At 50.9% G+C, this 16,724-nt stretch overlaps 1 long non-coding RNA gene across 1 annotated transcript in view; it reads left to right on the plus strand.

Moving 5' to 3' along the window:
* The first annotated feature begins 1,335 nt into the window (after positions 1–1,335).
* LOC134808486 (uncharacterized) overlaps positions 1,336–16,724 on the plus strand; it is a 99,288-nt gene continuing 83,899 nt past the window's right edge. Inside the window, exon 1 of the long non-coding RNA XR_010151563.1 lies at positions 1,336–1,643. This is a non-coding gene — a long non-coding RNA (uncharacterized LOC134808486). The remainder of the gene's footprint in view (positions 1,644–16,724) is intronic.

Below are 16,724 nucleotides of genomic sequence, written 5' to 3' on the forward strand. Positions count from 1 at the left end.
TAAATTGATATTATCTCAAGAACTTCAGATGACCCTTGAGAGGACTTGAGGGGTGTTGCAAAAATGGAATCGAGTTGCTGCCACCCTGGGAACCACGGGAGCAGCCCCGGGAGACAGACCCCTCCCGGCAGGCCCTCGCCGTGGGGATTCTGGGGATGGCAGGGTCTGCCTTCCTTGTGTTCTTTATCTTAACAGAAAAACGTGGAAGAAAGGACACTAAAGTTTGCCAGGCACCTGCTCGACATGTTTAAGTGACTGGCCCATTTACATCTTTCAGTGTCCCTCCCAGCAGGTATAATATCAATGTCCCTCCCAGCAGGTATAATAACCACGGCCAACAACAACTGGCAAGAACGAAGTGCTTGCTGTGAGCAAAGCCGTGTTTTAAGCCCTGCGTGAAATCAGTTGCTCGCTCCTCTGAACAACCCTACGGCAGGTTCTTCAGTGCTCTTCAGTTCACAGGAACGTTAGGTGACACACTCTGACACAGGGGAGGTGGCGGTGCTGGAATTCGGCCCCAGGCCATCTAGCTCCGTCTAAGCTCTCGACCCCTTCATAGCTCTCTCGTCAATGGCTGAGTCAGGATTTGAACCCAGATCTTGCTGAGGTTTTAAATTCTGTCACGCTGCCTCTCAGGAATAAGGAACATTGTCTTTCTATTGTCCTCCCAGCCTCTGCTGGAGAAGTGACAGGTCCCAGCTCAGAACATCAGGTTCTGGGGGTGCGAATGAATGGCAGGTGGAAAGGGACCGGAGGAGGGGCAGGACTTAGTGGGGAAGGGGCTTCTATTCTTGTGCTGCCCCCTGGCCCATGGCAAGACCCCTAGCTTTTACTGTGCTTGTTAACTCAGAGGCTCCTGGAAGGATCAGTTGCCCTGATGCTGAGAAATGGGCTGGGCAAGGCAGGGGCAGGTCCCCAAACAGCTTCGCATACCACAGGCATGGGCGAGAGGCCACTGAACTTCTCTATGAAGCTGCAGCCAAGCAGGTGGCTCCGTGTCCCCTCTTCTTCCCCATCACCCCTCCCTTGACCGTCAGTGTGAGAGTTTGTTGAGGCGCCCATCTCCCAACCAGCCCAGAAGACAGAAGGCCTGGTTCGATCTCACATGCTGGCACAGAGCCCAGCAATCAGTAAATGTTTGTTGAAAGAATTAATGAAACTTGAGTGTTTACCAGACAGAGGCCATTGACCCCTGGTTGGAGGCCCATCAATCTGACCTTCTGTCTTCGAGTGGCGACCTGGTTAATTATTCTCAGGAGACCCAGTGGCCCTTGGCACTGAATCCCTGGCTTCTTGACTGTCAATGACAGGGCTGGCCTGGCCTGTGGCCACTGGCCTTAGGAGCAGGAGGCCGAGCAGCCAGGGCTGCTTTCCCATCGCTGTCTCAGCTGCTCCCGCTGGCCTTCTGCTCAGGCTGGTGTCTCCTTGGCCGGCTCCCTGCTTCTCAGCTCGTGCCTCCAGCCTTCTGGACTCTAGGATCACATGTGGCTGCCCACCTCGGACAGGGTTGACTAGAGGTGAAGAGGTGCCATGCACTCCAGGAGAAGAGCTGACTGGATCCTATACTCAAAGAATGGGCCGCGGATCCCTGCCTGTCCACTGTTTGTTACTGGGCTGGGAAGCTGCAAGACCCGATGCTGGGGGTAAGAGTCTAGAAACATTTGAGCACTTTGACACTGACACGATGCCCAGCAGGGATCCATAGACTTGACTTTCTGAGCCACTCGGGCAGAGATCAGTTCAGTAAGGACGTTCACCTCAGATGGCAGGGTAGGCACTGGGTTAGAAGAGGAGGCCTCAGAAATGCATTTTCCCTGAAGGTCTCTTCTGCCCCTTCCTCGATGAAATCCCATATTGAGGCGGTTCCAGGTTCTTATTCCAGCTCCGTCACCTTCTAGCCATGTGGCCTTGAGTGAGTTCCTGAGTGCTTTGGTTTCCCAACTGCTGGCTATCCTGAGAGTTAATTGAATTAACATAGAACCAGGCCTGGACAATAGTAAGCTGTGTACTAGTGTCTGTTCTTGTCATTCAGGAGCACGTCCAGCTCTGTCCCAGGCACTCAGAGGCACAAACTCTACTTGAGACGCAGGCCCTCACGTTGCCCTTTGGGAAGCAGGACGTGTATGCATTGGGGCAGTGCTGTGGGGCAGGACCCAGCAGAGGAGGTGCTGCAGAAGGACGCATGGTATGTGAGCCAGCATCCTTCTCTGTGACTCCTCAGAGGGGCCGAGAGACAGAGATGGGCATCGGAGATGGATCAAGTTGGGAGTTTCAACACAGTGTTGAAACTGGAGTAAATATGGTTTTTGAAGGGGACTAGAGGGAATTGGTCTCTTTGATGTGTGTGTTTCTATTAAGGAGCCTGGAAAAATACCAGATAGGGCCCAACTATGGAATTATAAACGCCAGGACTTTAGATCCCATAAGCAATGGGGTCAGGTGGAGGGCATATATGGTTTCAGTGACGTGAGCACAATGGTGATTAGGCAAATCATTAGCGGGTGAATTAGTGCTTAGCACGTAGTATGTGAATGAGCGAGTGAATGAATGAATGAATGAATGAACTGATGCATTCATCAGAGCTCTTTGAGTTGTGAGTAAAATAATCCCTACTCAAACTGGTTTAAGTAAAAATAAAGGTGGGGGGATTATTGGCCCCCATAACTGAAAGGTGCAGAAATAAGTGGATTTAGTGGCTCAAATAATGTCATCAAGACCCCCTCCCTCCCAGCTGGAGAGCGTCACATTTCCAGTAACTCCCAAGTCCTAAAATTTGGTCTTTTTGGCCTGGCTGGGGTCCTGTTCCCAAGGAAATGGAATAGATTGTTTGGCTGTACTTGAGTTGCCTTCGTGCTGTCAAGTAGCTGGGGGTAGGGTCACCTTGGGCTAAGACAGGTAGAGAGTGGAGGAAGGTGAGTTGTCCATGGGGAAACCAGGAGCTATTGACAGGGGAGGAGGTGTTCTGGCCAAGCATGGATGCCAGCTCTGCATCGCAATGGGCACGCAGCTGGAGGCCACAAGGCCAGAGAGGTGCTGAAGGCTTGGATGAGCTTGGAGCTGGGGATGACAGCTTACTGAGCCACAAGGACTTTCCTGTCAAGTTATCTCCTAAAAGGCCAAAAGGTTTGAGATCAGACTGACCCAGGTTTTAGGGGTGGAGCCTCAAGGGTATCTTCTTGGTGGCAGGCCTGAAAGAAGGACTGGAGAAGGCTCAAGAATAAATGCGTGTACTTGTTTCATTGAGCTTTCCCCAGAGGGAAGAGGGAATGGACTAACAGCTCCATTTTGGTCCTGTTCCATGACAGACACATCCTAGACTGCCAAGTGAGAGTGCCAAGGGGGCAGCTAGAATAAGAGTACGGGTGGTGAGGCAAGGTCTGGAGACATCCTGTTGGCATCCTCAGAGTACAGAAGGTATGTAAAAGCCATGAGGCTGAATGCGATCCTCTGAAAAGAGAGATGAGGAGGAGAAGGGACCCAGGGCCAAGGCTGCGCGCTGCAGTGTGGAACGTTGGTCAGACGGGGCGAGGCATGGGTGGAAAGTGCAGTTGCAGGAAGCTGAGTGGGTGACAGGCCCAGGAAGTCGGGAGGGGAAGGTATTAAAACAGGAGGAGTGGACGACTGTGACCAACGCCGATAGGGAGAAAAAAGTGTCTACTGGATTTGTGAACAAGGAAACATTGGTGGCCCTAATAAGGGAGCTTCCACGGAGCTAGGGGACAATAGTCAGGCTGGAGAGAGTTGAAGAGGTATGGATCGTGGAGGTGGGGAAATGGAGGCAGCGTGTAGACAGCCATTTTGGAGACCCTCTGTCGTGAAGGAGGGCAGAGAATGAGACGAAGAAATGGGGCGGAGGGTGTGGTTTTTTCAGGTAGAAGGTGCTGGAATCTGCATGTCCAAGGATGATCCGGTGTACAGGCTGAAGGCTATGGTGAGAGAGGGGAAGGGCCAGAGGGGCAGGTGCAGGATGCCACGAGATGAGGGCTGGGGTGGGAGAGCAGGTCACAGTTCCCAGGACTCAGACGTGCTTCCATGGGATGCAGGAAGTGAAGGGAGGTCCCTTCACTTCTAGTGTTTCATGCAGGAACCAGGAGGTGAGGGCAGCCCTGTGGGTGGACCAGGGGAGGAGACAGCATGAGATGGCCTCAGAGAGCAGAAAAGTCAACTCCAAGGAAGGGATTCGGGACCCTGAGCAATGCTGAGAGCCCCTGAGTCATGTTCTAATGGATGGAGGCAGAACCAGTCGTCCTGGTTGGGAGATTTTCTCTGGCAACAACAGCTATGTGGAGAAGGCAAATGGCTGGGCCCATTCAAGATTAGGGTTCAGTCATGGGGGTATAGTACTCACAGTGCCAGGGTGGGCAGGGAGGTAAGGGTTACGATGATGGAGGAGGGTGTGAAGAAAGGGAGGGAGAAGGTGCCGAGGGTGGGGATGGGAGGACTGGGGAGAGAGTGGATTACAGCCATGGGGACATTGAGTGGGTGAGCTGGGAGGACCCTGTGTGGCAGCCACAGAAGGGATACTGGAGATGGAGACCTTGGACGTGGGGAAGCTACTGGCAACAGCAGGGTGAGACCATGGGAGTGTTGGGGGCGGGGAGGAGGAGGACAGCTCAGGTGCTGGGGAGGTCAGGACCTGGCTGGCCATTGAGAGAGACAGTCTGCCATGTGGTGACAAGAGACGAAGCCAATGAGCAGCTCAAGTCTGCCCCGAAATGAAGGTTGATGGACCACAGCAGCGGGGAGAGGAAGCCAGTGGCCAGGAGGAATAGAGAGGTGTAGAAGCAGCCGTGGGACACTCCCAGCTTCCAACCCACCCCCAACTTTCTTACACCAGCAACCCTTCCCCTCCTTGAGAGGCTGCAGGGGAAGTGGGGTCCTCGGTGGGGGGGGCAGCCAGGTTCCCGCACAAGGAAGATTTAGAGAAGAGGTGGAGGAGATAGGAAAGTTCCAGAGAGCCTGGTGACGGGTTTGGGGTGGGGAGGGAATGAATGGGGAGTCAGGTCACATTAAGGAACAAATGAATGAGCTGCCAGTGAATGAACCACAGCAGTGCCACGCTGGTTAACTGGGAAGAGGAAATGTCAGTGCTGTCATGCTGTACACATTCCACACCATTGTTCATTGTTGCTATGCTGGTGCCAGCAGGGCGGTGGGCAGATGGGTCGTGTGTGTGTGTGTGTGTGTGGCGTGATGTGCCTCACCGGTGTACATTTCAGTTCTTGGTAATCCTGTTTTGAGTCTCACAGAATCTATTTCCTCAAGCCGTTTGTATCCTTATTTATGTAAGTGACTAATTCTTTCATGGGTAGAGCCAAGCTTTCTGTCTCAGTTACATAGAGATACTGAGACAAATTACTCATGAACATTTCAGAAAAGATGAGTATCTACAAATTATTGAGACAGTTTCAATATGTAAATAGTATTGTTGAATACGATTTCTCACAGTTATCCAAGTTAGATTGGATACGGTAAGTGGGTAATTCCAAGCTAGTTATCCCCTTTACACATGGCATAGTGCCCCATCGTTGGGTCTTCCCAGGCTGCCATGTCCACGTGGCCGGGATGCTCCCAGGAGCTGCTGGGGAAAGGAGGGCGGGCTGCAGGCTGTGTCTTGAAGGCTGAGAATTTAACGCCGCTGCCCTCGATGTGCCATAGCTTGTTGGTAGAGCAGTGTCCATTTGAAGGGAGGTAGCTCCTGAATTTACTTTATTTTTGCAATACCCTTCTGAGGAGCTAATTGGCCCTAATAAACCTTGCAGAACATAAGCCCTGCCCAAATGGGGAGAACCACTTGCTGTCAAGAGTCAGCCAGCTGCAGCATCAGCCCCTGAAGAGGACGAGCTAGCAGTGCTGATGTCAGGGAACTTTCCACTCCTCAAACCTACAGGAAGAGGACCGTGAGCACAAAACGTGAACACGGACCAGAACGAGTTGGCATGCAGGACTAGGTTGCCTTGACGACTCTGAGTTCTGACAGGGAAATATAATGAGTTTTATGTGGACAGAGTTCCACGGTCTATTGCAAAATCAATGTGCTGTTTGAATGAATCATCACTTCCAACCATTGGTCATTGGTGTCTGAATCTTGATTGCAGATGAAGCACTGAGTCATGACTGTAAAATGCCACAGTATTTATGAAAACCAAGAAGGTTTTTTATTTGTCCTGACTAGCTAAATCAAGGTAGGTCATCCTAATAATACTTGTCCACACAAGTGGCAACCCCTTGCCAAAGAAATGCAAACAGAAGCCTGGGATGTTTCCAGCTCTCCTCAACTTCCTTCCCCGACCTCCCTGACACCAGCCAATGGGCCCTTTAAGAAGTGTGAGAGAGCCAGTAGATCGTAGGCCCCCCCTTCAAACTCACCATCTTGTCCCTTGATCCAGTGACTATACCTGGAATTTGGCCTCTAAGCGAGTGTTTCTTTTTACACTTGGACTTCTTGAGAGATTACTCATTACTCAGGAGATAACACCAAAGCATTCTCAAAACCAATCTTTGGAACTGGCTTCCCAGGATTATACATGCAGGATTAGTCATACAGAAAATCCTTAAAGATAGCAAATTTGGGTCCTTTGAGAGTGTATTTGGTTTGTGAAAACAAAGCCATTGGTAACCAAGCCAAAAGCAAACATGTGATTCTAACCCATGGATTCAGAATTTTTCAGGCAGCTGACCCTAAAGACACTTTTTTCAAACAGGTGACTCCCTTTCATTAATTCATTAATCAGTTGTTGAGAGAGTGAAAGAAAAAAGATACTGAAAGAAATCATCATTACCAGAAATACTTGGGTTCAAATTCTAGCTCTAAAACTTCTTAGCTGTGTAACTTTGGGCAAGTCACTTAACCCGTCTGGGCCATATCTGAAAATTTTCCCTAAGGGAAAAAAAAAACTAAGGTTATTGCTCTTCCTTTTTGCTGCTTCTCCTCCTCTGAGTTGAGGCTCCTTTCCTGATGGAACATTGCCTTCATTCCCCTCTTCTCCCTCTACCCAGGGGTGTATTGGTAAATTGGAACTCTGGGGAAAAAAGTCACAAAACCCTGATCTGTGGCTTTTGCCAATTTCTGTGGTGTAAATACTTCCACCATGGCTGACTTTCATTCACCAACAGTTAAACAACAGGTTCAGGAAGTTCTTAAATATTTAACAGCTGGGCCCTGTGGACCGTGGGTGCTGGCTGCAGCATGTCACACTGCCTCTCCCCTCTCCCCTTTCTCCTTTTTACTTTCCCGAGAGCATGGTGGATGTCGTCTGATGTAATTTCCATCCATGTCTCTGCTTTTCATATTTAACCAGCTCCCAAAAATAGTTTCCTCACTTCCGTTAGTTCTTAACCAGGGAGTGTGCTGGAATTCAGGTGGTCTGGTCACTGCCTCTCATCTTCCCGAATTCTTCTTGGCCATATCACCAGCAGGAATTTTCAAAGGGGACACAGGGCTCTTTGTTTTTTAAAGGGCTGCGCCAATTTGCCTTTGGGTTTCCTCATTCTATCAGAGTAGAGTGCTGATCTAGTACCTGTATAATTCTCCTTGGCAGAAGTGCTCAGGGCTTTTTTTGTTCTTTTCCTCATCTAATCGCATTCCACTTCTAACAGCCTGGATGAGTTGTGCAAACCCAAGAAATAAAGAAAAGAACAGGCAGTTCTGATATCGTCACAGGGCCACTTAACGACATGGGCATCAGAAGGAGAGAGTACCATCCACAGACATTCTCAAAGCAATGCGCCTGACGCATCAGAAGATCTTCCTTGTGGGGCCAGACTTAGGCATCAAAAACATCCGTGTATTATGATCTCACTCTTGTGAGAAGGACCTCTCAGCACCCAAAGGTCAATAGTGATATTTACTGGGCACCTAGTATGTCACAGACTATTTCATTTCAGCTCCCCCATAGCCCTAGGCAGGTGGAATCATTATTCTTGTTTTCTAGTGAGGGTATGTCACATGCCCAGGATTGGCAAAAGAGTGGGGCAATTGTCCTGCTCATAAGTCTTGGTGGGAGTGTATAAGTTAACATAATCCTCCAAAAGGCAATTTTGCCCTACATCTCAAAGTCTTAAAAATCTTCATCATGGCTGGGCATGGTGGCTCATGCCTGTAATCCCAGCACTTTGGGAGGCCAAGGCAGGTGGATCACTTAAGGTCAGGAGTTTAAGACCAGCCTGGTCAATGTGGTGAAACCTCGTCTCTATGAAAAATACAAAAATTAGCTGGGTGTGGTGGCAGGCACCTGTAATCCCAGCTACTCAGGAGGCTGAGGCAGGAGAATCGCTTGACTTCAGGAGGCGGAGGTTGCAGTGAGCCGAGATAGTGCCACTGCACTCCAGCCTGGGCAACAGAGTGAGACTCCATCTCAAAAAAAAAAAAAAATTTATCATGTCACTTAATTGTGTTAGCCAGGATAAGCTCACTTCTGTAACAAACAACCCTCAAATCCTAGTGACAGAAGAAAGCAGGGGTTGGCAAACTCTCTGTATGGACTGGGGGGAAATACTTTTAGGCTTTGCAGGCCATACGGTCTTGCAACTCTCACCTCTGCTGTTGTCCTGTGAGAGCAGCCACAGATGGGATGTAAATGAACTGGTGTGACTGTGCTCCAATCAAACTTTATGTAAGGGCACTGAAATTTGAATTTCATATAATTTTCATGCGTCACAAAATCCTATTCTTTAAATCCTTTTTTAAAACATAAAACCTGGCCGGGCGCGGTGGCTCACGCCTGTAATCCCAGCACTTTGGGAGGCTGAGGCGGGTGGATCACGATGTCAGGAATTCAAGACCAACCTGATGAACATGATGAAACCCCGTCTCTACTAAAAATACAAAAATTATCCAAGCGTGGTGGCGCATGCCTGAAATCCCAGCTACTTGGGAGGCTGAGGCAGGAGAATGGCTTGAACCTGGGAGGTGGAGGTTGCAGTGAGCTGAGATCGGGCCTCTGCACTCCAGCCTGGGCAACAGAGCAAGACTTTGTCTCAAACAAAACAAAACAAACAAAAACAAACAAACAAAAAAACCCATAAAACCCATTTTGAGCTCACATACAGAAGGCCATACAAAAACAGGCAGGCGGCTGGATTTGGCCTGCAGTCTGCAGTTGGCTGATCCCTGGCTTAAAGCACTGGAATTTTCTTTTCACTGATGCAGTGGTCCCACATGGGGGATCCTGGCTGGGCTGGAAGGCTCTCCCAGGTGGCTCTTATTCAGTGGCAACCCAGGGAAGGGACCCGCGGTGCTTCTGTCCTGTGCCCTGCCCTCTCTAGTCCTCAGGGGCTTCCCTATTCAGCAGGCAGATGGAGAGAGGTCATGGAGTCTTGTGTGGGAGGTTTTCATGGATGGTTTGGAGGTGGCTCCCGTCATTTTCCCCACATTCCATTGTTGGAAGTCAGACATGCAGCTGCTCTGAACTGAACGAGAGATGGGAAACAGAGTGTAGCAGTGTGCACAGGGAGACCCCGGAGCAGTGTGTTCACTGACCAAAGACCATGCCACGTTCACATGTATTTCCACGCTGTAGCATGACTACAAAGGTACAGGCTGGAAGCTAAGCTGGCCTGGAGGGACTTTGCAACAATGGCTGAGCCTGAGTGAATCACATGGACCTGAGCCCTGGGTGCCCCTCCACCTGTTCTTGGGCCTGGATCCTCAAGGTCATCACTGCAGTGCGTGGTACCATGCAGTGAACTCTGTAGAACGTTTCGGCCTCTTCTGTTGCACCTTGGGGACATAGCCACAGAGGCCAAGGCCACAAGTGGGCTGGAGACACTCCAGTGGCACAGGGCCGACCCCTTTGGACTGAGTAAACCCAGAGCTCCTGAAGTTTTGGGTTAAGGGGAATGGGATCGGGGGTGTGGGGAGCTGCTAACAGGGGCAAGTGGAGCCCCTGCTGAAGCAGCCATGCCTGGAGGCTGCCCCACAAGAACAGACAAGCTGCTTTCCACCAGCTTCTGTCAAGGGATGCTTGGAGAAGGAGGAGAAGCCAGGAGGGGCCAGAGGCAGCCTGGGACTCATGGTTGTTCCTAAAAGGGACATGAAACTTGACCTCCTAAATGAGGCCAGCCCAGAATGGATCAGAGGTCACAGATTTCTTGAAAGCAATCAGAGGGAAGTAGCCTATACCTGGTTCCGTTTGGGCACTGTGGCCTCCCAGGCCTCCTGCGGACTCTAAGCTTGGGAAGTAGGCAGAGGGCAGGGTGGTCTATGTGGTCACTCCTCATGGCGTGGACCACCAGCCAGCCCCACCGCATCACCAGGACCTGCATGTAACCCTCCGGGAATGCCTGCTGCAGATGGGGCCCAGCTCGTGGTACACTTGGGAGAGATTCATGGTTTACCAGGCCCCATGGGTGTTTTCAGGGGCTGGGTTGGGGTGGGGGTGGGTGGTGAGCAGTGAGAGAATACTCTCTCTCTAGGCGATGCCAGAACTTCCTTACAGGGAATACGGGAGCCTTAGGGATACCAGGGCTCCAGTTTCCCAGCCCTCACTGACTCACCATGGGGCTCAGACAATTTGCTGAAACTCCTTATGTCTCAGTTTGTTCGTCGGTGAAATGCGGGCAGAAATGCCTCACTAGTGCACTGTGCATGTGCCCTGCCCACATATGCCCACCCTGAGTCCAACACACACTGGGCCTGCCCTAGTATGCGTAGGCCTGCCGGGTGGCTGCCAAGGGTCAGGGCCTTGCAGGACACTCGAGATCCTGGGCTTGGGGCTGTAGTCTGGAATGCGGAGGAGGGCTGTGGTCCCCCAGGCTTCCTGGGGACTCTGAGCCTGGGGGAGAGTAGGAGGGTCTCTATGCTCCCTCCTCACTGCGTGGAGCAGCGGCTTTGCTGGGCTTCCTTCTACCATCCCCATTACCCTGATTTCATTCTTATCCCATTCCCTTCCTCCTGGGAAGGCCTGGAATGATGATGTGTCCCAGTGCCATAGAGTAGCACGGATACCAGCACACACACACACAGAGTACTCGGCACGAACCCGGCTCTGTTCCCCTGACGCTCACTTGTGGCACCCTCCCAGCATCCGATAAGGAACATACTGTGACTGCTGCCATTTTAAAGACAAGAAAAGCGAAGCACCTGAGAATGTCTCTTTTGACATCTAAAGAAACCAAGTAGAGAGAGACAAATGGACTCTCCCAAGGTCACACTGTGATAGCAAGAACAAGAATATTCTACCATTGAATGTAGTGCCTACTGTGTTATGGATTATGGAAAATTATATCTAATTTTCAAAACAACCCTGTGTCAGGGGCATTGTTCTCATTTTCTCAATGGGGACACCGAGTCCCCACGGAGACTCGTGGTCAAGGACACACAACTGTAGATGGTGTGACCAGGATAACTCAGTCCTCACTCTGCAGCCACCGTTCCTAGCTGCTTCCGGGTGCTAAATATGCCAAGCCTGATTCTCTGTTTTCCAAGGGTGTCAGGGGACCAGGGCCAGGGCTGCCCTGGAAACTATACCCACCCCGGGGCTCCTTTGTCTCCCTCCAGCCCTGCCTGTTGCAGAGTTCAAAGCCCTCGCGTGGCTTCTGTGGACCTGCCCTGACAGCTCTCCCCTCGGAAGGAGAGCCTGATTATCCCGGTGTTTCACAATGGAGATACCAAGTGCTTGACTTGCCCACCCTCCCACGCTTCTGCTCCTCCGGGGCAGGCAGGAGAGTCTCAGCTCCCCGCTGCTCCCACTGCGGGGAAGACCAGCGTACTTCCAGACTTTCCCAGCTTCCTGGGATATCAGAGAGGGGTGGATGCAGGTGGCTTTGGAGGATTTTATTTACAAATTGCGTTTAAATTCATATGCCAGTGGGCACGGCCTGCTGGAATCTGAAGGCGTTTGGATGAGTTACATTCCTCCCTGGACCTCAGTCTCCTGTTTCATTCATAAAGAGAGAATGACATCTGACACGTAGGAGTAACAGGGTGTGCCTGGCAGGGGGGGTCAAGGGGATGGGAACACACTTAAATATTGACATGTGTAGAGGAGGGGGAAATGACTTCCTTCCACCCCCCTAAGTTTTTGGTTGGGATACAAATTAAGTTGACATAACACAGATAAACAAGAGAAAACCATTTTAATTACACATATCTGCATGAGAATTCTACAAAATACAAGACTTCAGTAAGGGTCAGAGAACTGAACCTTATATACTGAGCTACAGAACAGAGGCTTGCGACTTCCAGGGTCGGGGGATGGAGGTGGCAACACAGGTTGATGGTAGGATGAGGGAAGGAAATGTATGGTGAATAAAGGTTGTCTTGTTCTGCAGATAAAAAGTCCCTCAGGTCATAAAAGTTATCTGGGAGCAGCCCTCTTCCTGATAGAGATACTTCACTAAGCTAATGTAGATTTCCTTTATAGATGAAAAATTTCTTTTACAAAAGGACAGCTTTTTCAGAGCTACTCCTGTGTCTGCACCTTCTTGAATAACTAGACCAAAATACGCCAAGAAGTGTATTTGGAGGTGGCACATTTTGGTCTCCTATGGTCATGTTTTGCGGTGGTGTGTCCTGAGCCCCATCGAATGCATCATGTGACCTTGACGTTTTCAGGCCCCCTGCCCCAGTCCAGACCCTTCCCCCCAGCCTTGCTGGAATGGAGCTCTGAGGCTGGGCTCCCGGAGACATGGCTATAACCAGATTGGAGACCAAAAGCTGGAGGCGAGCCCCCCGACCCAGCCTACCTTTTGGGGGCTTCACACAGTGACTGCCAGGCCCTCCTATGAGGAGAGGAGTCCTCCCTCTGTGGAAGGTGCCACCACTGTGCCTTGCTGGTGCTTGCTTTGTGATAGGCAGGTGTGGAATTCCCAGCACAAGCCCTACGTGGGCCAGGAAAATCTCCCCAGTGGGGCTTGGAACTGAGAAGGGAAGTGTGCTCCAAGAAGTCTGTGGTCACCAGCCAAGCCCTCTAGGTGAGCCCCGAGGGAGCCTGCCCTTCCTCAGCTGCAGCCAGATTGACTGCATCCTCCAGCAGGATGCCAGATAGCTCTCAAGGGAACCACCCGGATGGCTTCCCTTCCTGTCGGGCTCCCAATCCCCACCAGATGATGTTCTCATTCACCAAGTCTCGGGGTCTGCAGCAAACACGTGCAACAGGTGTGAGCTGAGGAGCTCGGGGATGTGGTGAGGGACAGCCCAGCCTCCACCTGGTGGGGCGGACAGAGGTGGACAACCCAGTGGGGCACATTCCTGAGGCCTGAGGAGCAGGGCCCAAAGGATCTTGGTCGTTCTCCCCAGCATGTCTGTAACACGAGATTTTATTATGTATTTACTGGCATGTTGGCTTTCTTCTGCCCCCTCTGCCCACTAGAAAGTAAGATCTAGGAGGAGAAGGACCTTATCTGTTTTTTGTTCTTTGCCACCTGTGAGTTATGTTCCTCCTGAATCATGGCTGAATACTGGCCCCCAAAGATACCAGGTCTTCACCTCTGGAACCTGTAAATGTTACCTTATAAGGAAAAATGACCTTTGCAGATGTGAAGGATTTTGAGATGGGGAGATTATCCCGGATTATCCAGGTGGCTCCTAAAGCAAACAGGTGTCCTTATAAAAGAGATGCAGAAAGAGATGTGACACACACAGGAGGGAAGGAGGCCGTGTGGCCACGAGGCAGAGACTAGAGTGATGCAGCCACCAGAGGCTGGAAGAGCCGAGGAAGGGCTTCTCCCCTCGTGCCTCCGCCGGAGGGTGGCCCTAACAACACCTTGACTTTGGCCAAGTGCTACTGGTTTCTAACTTCTGGCCTCCAGAACTGTGAGAGGATACATTTTCGTTGTTTAAAGCCACCGAGTCTGTTGTGATTTGTTACAGCAGCCCCAGGAAATTAACAAGCTGCCATGTATCTCAGTGCCTCGTATGCTGCAGCTAGTAAATATTTGCTGAAAGAATAGGCCGGGCGCGGTGGCTCACACCTGTAATCCCAGCACTTTGGGAGGCCAAGGTAAGTGGATCACCTGAGGTCAAGAGTTCGAGACCAGCCTGGCCAACATGGTGAAACTCCATCTCTACTAATAGTACGGAAATTAGCCAGGCATGATGGCGTGCACCTGTAATCCCAGCTACTCAGGAGGCTGAGGCAAGAGAATCACTTGAACCCAGGAGGCAGAGGTTGCAGTGAGCCAAGACCACGCCATTGCACTGCAGCCTGGGCTACAAGAGCGAAACTCCGTGTCAAAAAAAAAAAAAAGAATAAATGCATGTCCCTATCCACACCTGCTCTCCAGGCCAGCTCATGCCTAGCCATGGCTCAGCCTCTGGTGCCTGCCACCCCAGCCTCTGTGTCCTGGGTGGTTCTGCCCTGCTGGCCTGCAGCCACAGGCTGAGACTGTCTACCAGAAGGTTCATGTCTGAGCAAAGCCAATGCACTCTCCTTGCAGAGCCACTACCTCTTAGACAACGTTGACAGCAGAGGCCACAACAGACAGCCTGGGGGCTGCATCCAGTCAGCAGATAATTTTGTTTGGCCAGTATAGGATGTTGTTTATAAATTAAATTACATGCCAATATTTTATTACAAGTTGGGAAATTTCACATAAAATCAGAATTTCCCATTTCTTGAAAATCCAGATGATCTTTTCAATTCCAGGATGCATCTCCATGTGGCCCAATCAGTGGGAGCTGAGTGGTGGCTGCCCTTTCTGCCAGGGCCTGGGCTCAGCGCTGACCAACAGGGTGCATGTCAGAGGACTCCTCCGGCCCCCTTTCTGTTTACACACCTACCCCCATGTTTGAGATGGATGATTCAGGTTTTCTCAGCCTTGCAGACAGTCAAGACAACCTCAACCAATGCACTCCCCGGCCGACTTGACTGTTGCCCAGCACAGCCTTTATAAAGATTCTGAAGTGACGCTGCTCAGGGCACTGTTAACCCTCAGCGACCACCAGCCAGGAAAGTGGCCTTTGGGGCCCAGGGCCCACTGAAGGTGCTGGGAGTCACCCAGTTGTTTCCTGGGGACAGTCTTTGCTCTCTCAGTCAGTGGGTAGCAAATTTCCAGAACCACCCAGGCTGACCTCCCACATGGCTGGGAAGACAGCGTGACGGCAGCATCCTCATCTGACTTCCCAAGCGCTCTCAGGCCCACTCAGACAGTGGCTCCAAGGAACCAAAAGCACTAAGGAAAGGAAAGAAAAGGACAGGAAAGGAATGGAAGTGAAACCCTGGGGGAAAGCCCACGAGGAGGACTTTCAGTTCACTTTGAGAACACATGGGCCTCAAGTCTCCAAAATGGTGACTTAGGTCTGAAGTTCAAGTGCACATAAGGCTCTGTGCAACCACTTTTTTTTTTTTTTTTTTTTTTTGAGATGGAGTGTCGCTCTGCTACCCAGGCTGGAGTGCAGTGGTGTGATCTCAGCTCACTGCAACCTCCACCTCTTGGGTTCAAGCGATTCTCCTGCCTCAGCCTCCCCAGTAGCTGGGATTATAGACACCTGCCACCACGCCCGGCTAATTGTGCAATCGCTTTTTAAACAAGCAGATTGTAAGATGGACATTGGTAGGATCTGATTCCATCCATCTTAGAGGGGACCTAGAGAGCTGCATTTATGGCAGGTGGCCCTGGCGGTTCCCACCCAGGGCAGGGGCGGCAGCAGGCAGAGCCGTCTCCTCTTCTCCAGGCAGCGGCCACAGCAGTAGAGGGGCTCAATCTGACAAGGAGAGTGAGTCACTGAATGAAGCCCCGAGGACATGATCTGTCTCCACAGCTGCCATCCACTGGGCTGCTTTTGCAAGCCTTCCCCAGAGCTTGAGAAAATGAATGAATTTAAAACATGTGTCAGGGCCTTAATGAGACTAGTAAACTCCTCAGAGTCCTGCTCTGGCTAAGGTTTGTTAATTCTGTAAGCCCTTCTGACCAGGGGTCTCTAGCACTGGAGGATGAGTTGAGGAATACACTGAATTAGCAGAAGCTGTGTGACTTTAGGCAAGTTGCTTAACCTCTCTGAGCCTCAGTGTTTTTACCTGTAAACTGGGAACAACAATTGCCTCAAAAGGATAGTGCAAAGATGAACAAGGATGAGGAACATGGATGTCCTGACTGTCATTAAACAGTCATGGGAGTTGTCACATATGTGCCCTATGTTTTAAGCATAAAGTTGGGAGATGATGTCGGAAACTGGGGCTTCCACATCCTTGCACTGCTTTGTGACTGCTGGAGGTTCAAGTCAGGGCAAGTTGTCACCTCCCAGTAATGGTGATCCTCTCAAACAGGCAAAAAATAGAAAAGTGTGCAAATGGGGTGCATTTATTTTAAGGACATGGGGAGCCTAAAGGAATGGAAAGCTCAGGAAGACCTGGACCCAGGAATGGGAAATCCAGAGAGAATCCAGGAAGGAGCCTTTCCCCTCTTTCTTTCTGGGCCCCCTTCTCTCATTATCATTTCCCCGTCCACGTGGCTCTCTAGGCAGACCAAAGGTCAGACCTTAAAGAGACTCTGTTCAACCTTGAACTTCCTTGCTGACATGTTTTCAATTCAAGTGTGTGTGACAAATCCTATCAGGCATTTCCAAGTCCCAACCCCAAATCCCCAGGCCCAGCTTGGGGGTCTTCATCCCCAGTCCACCAGCTGCGAGGAGGGGGTCTCGGCTCAGCCCCAGCATGCTGTGTTGGTGGCTCCCTCCCCAACAGGGGTATCCTTAGATGAGAAGCAAGCCTAGTATCCATAGTGCTTTTCTGAGAGCAGGTGAGCCTTGTTGAAGGCCTCGGGCAAAAAAACAAGCCAGTGAG

The sequence above is a fragment of the Pan troglodytes genome, chromosome 16 (genome assembly GCF_028858775.2).
Source record: "Pan troglodytes isolate AG18354 chromosome 16, NHGRI_mPanTro3-v2.0_pri, whole genome shotgun sequence".
Lineage (NCBI taxonomy): Eukaryota > Metazoa > Chordata > Mammalia > Primates > Hominidae > Pan > Pan troglodytes.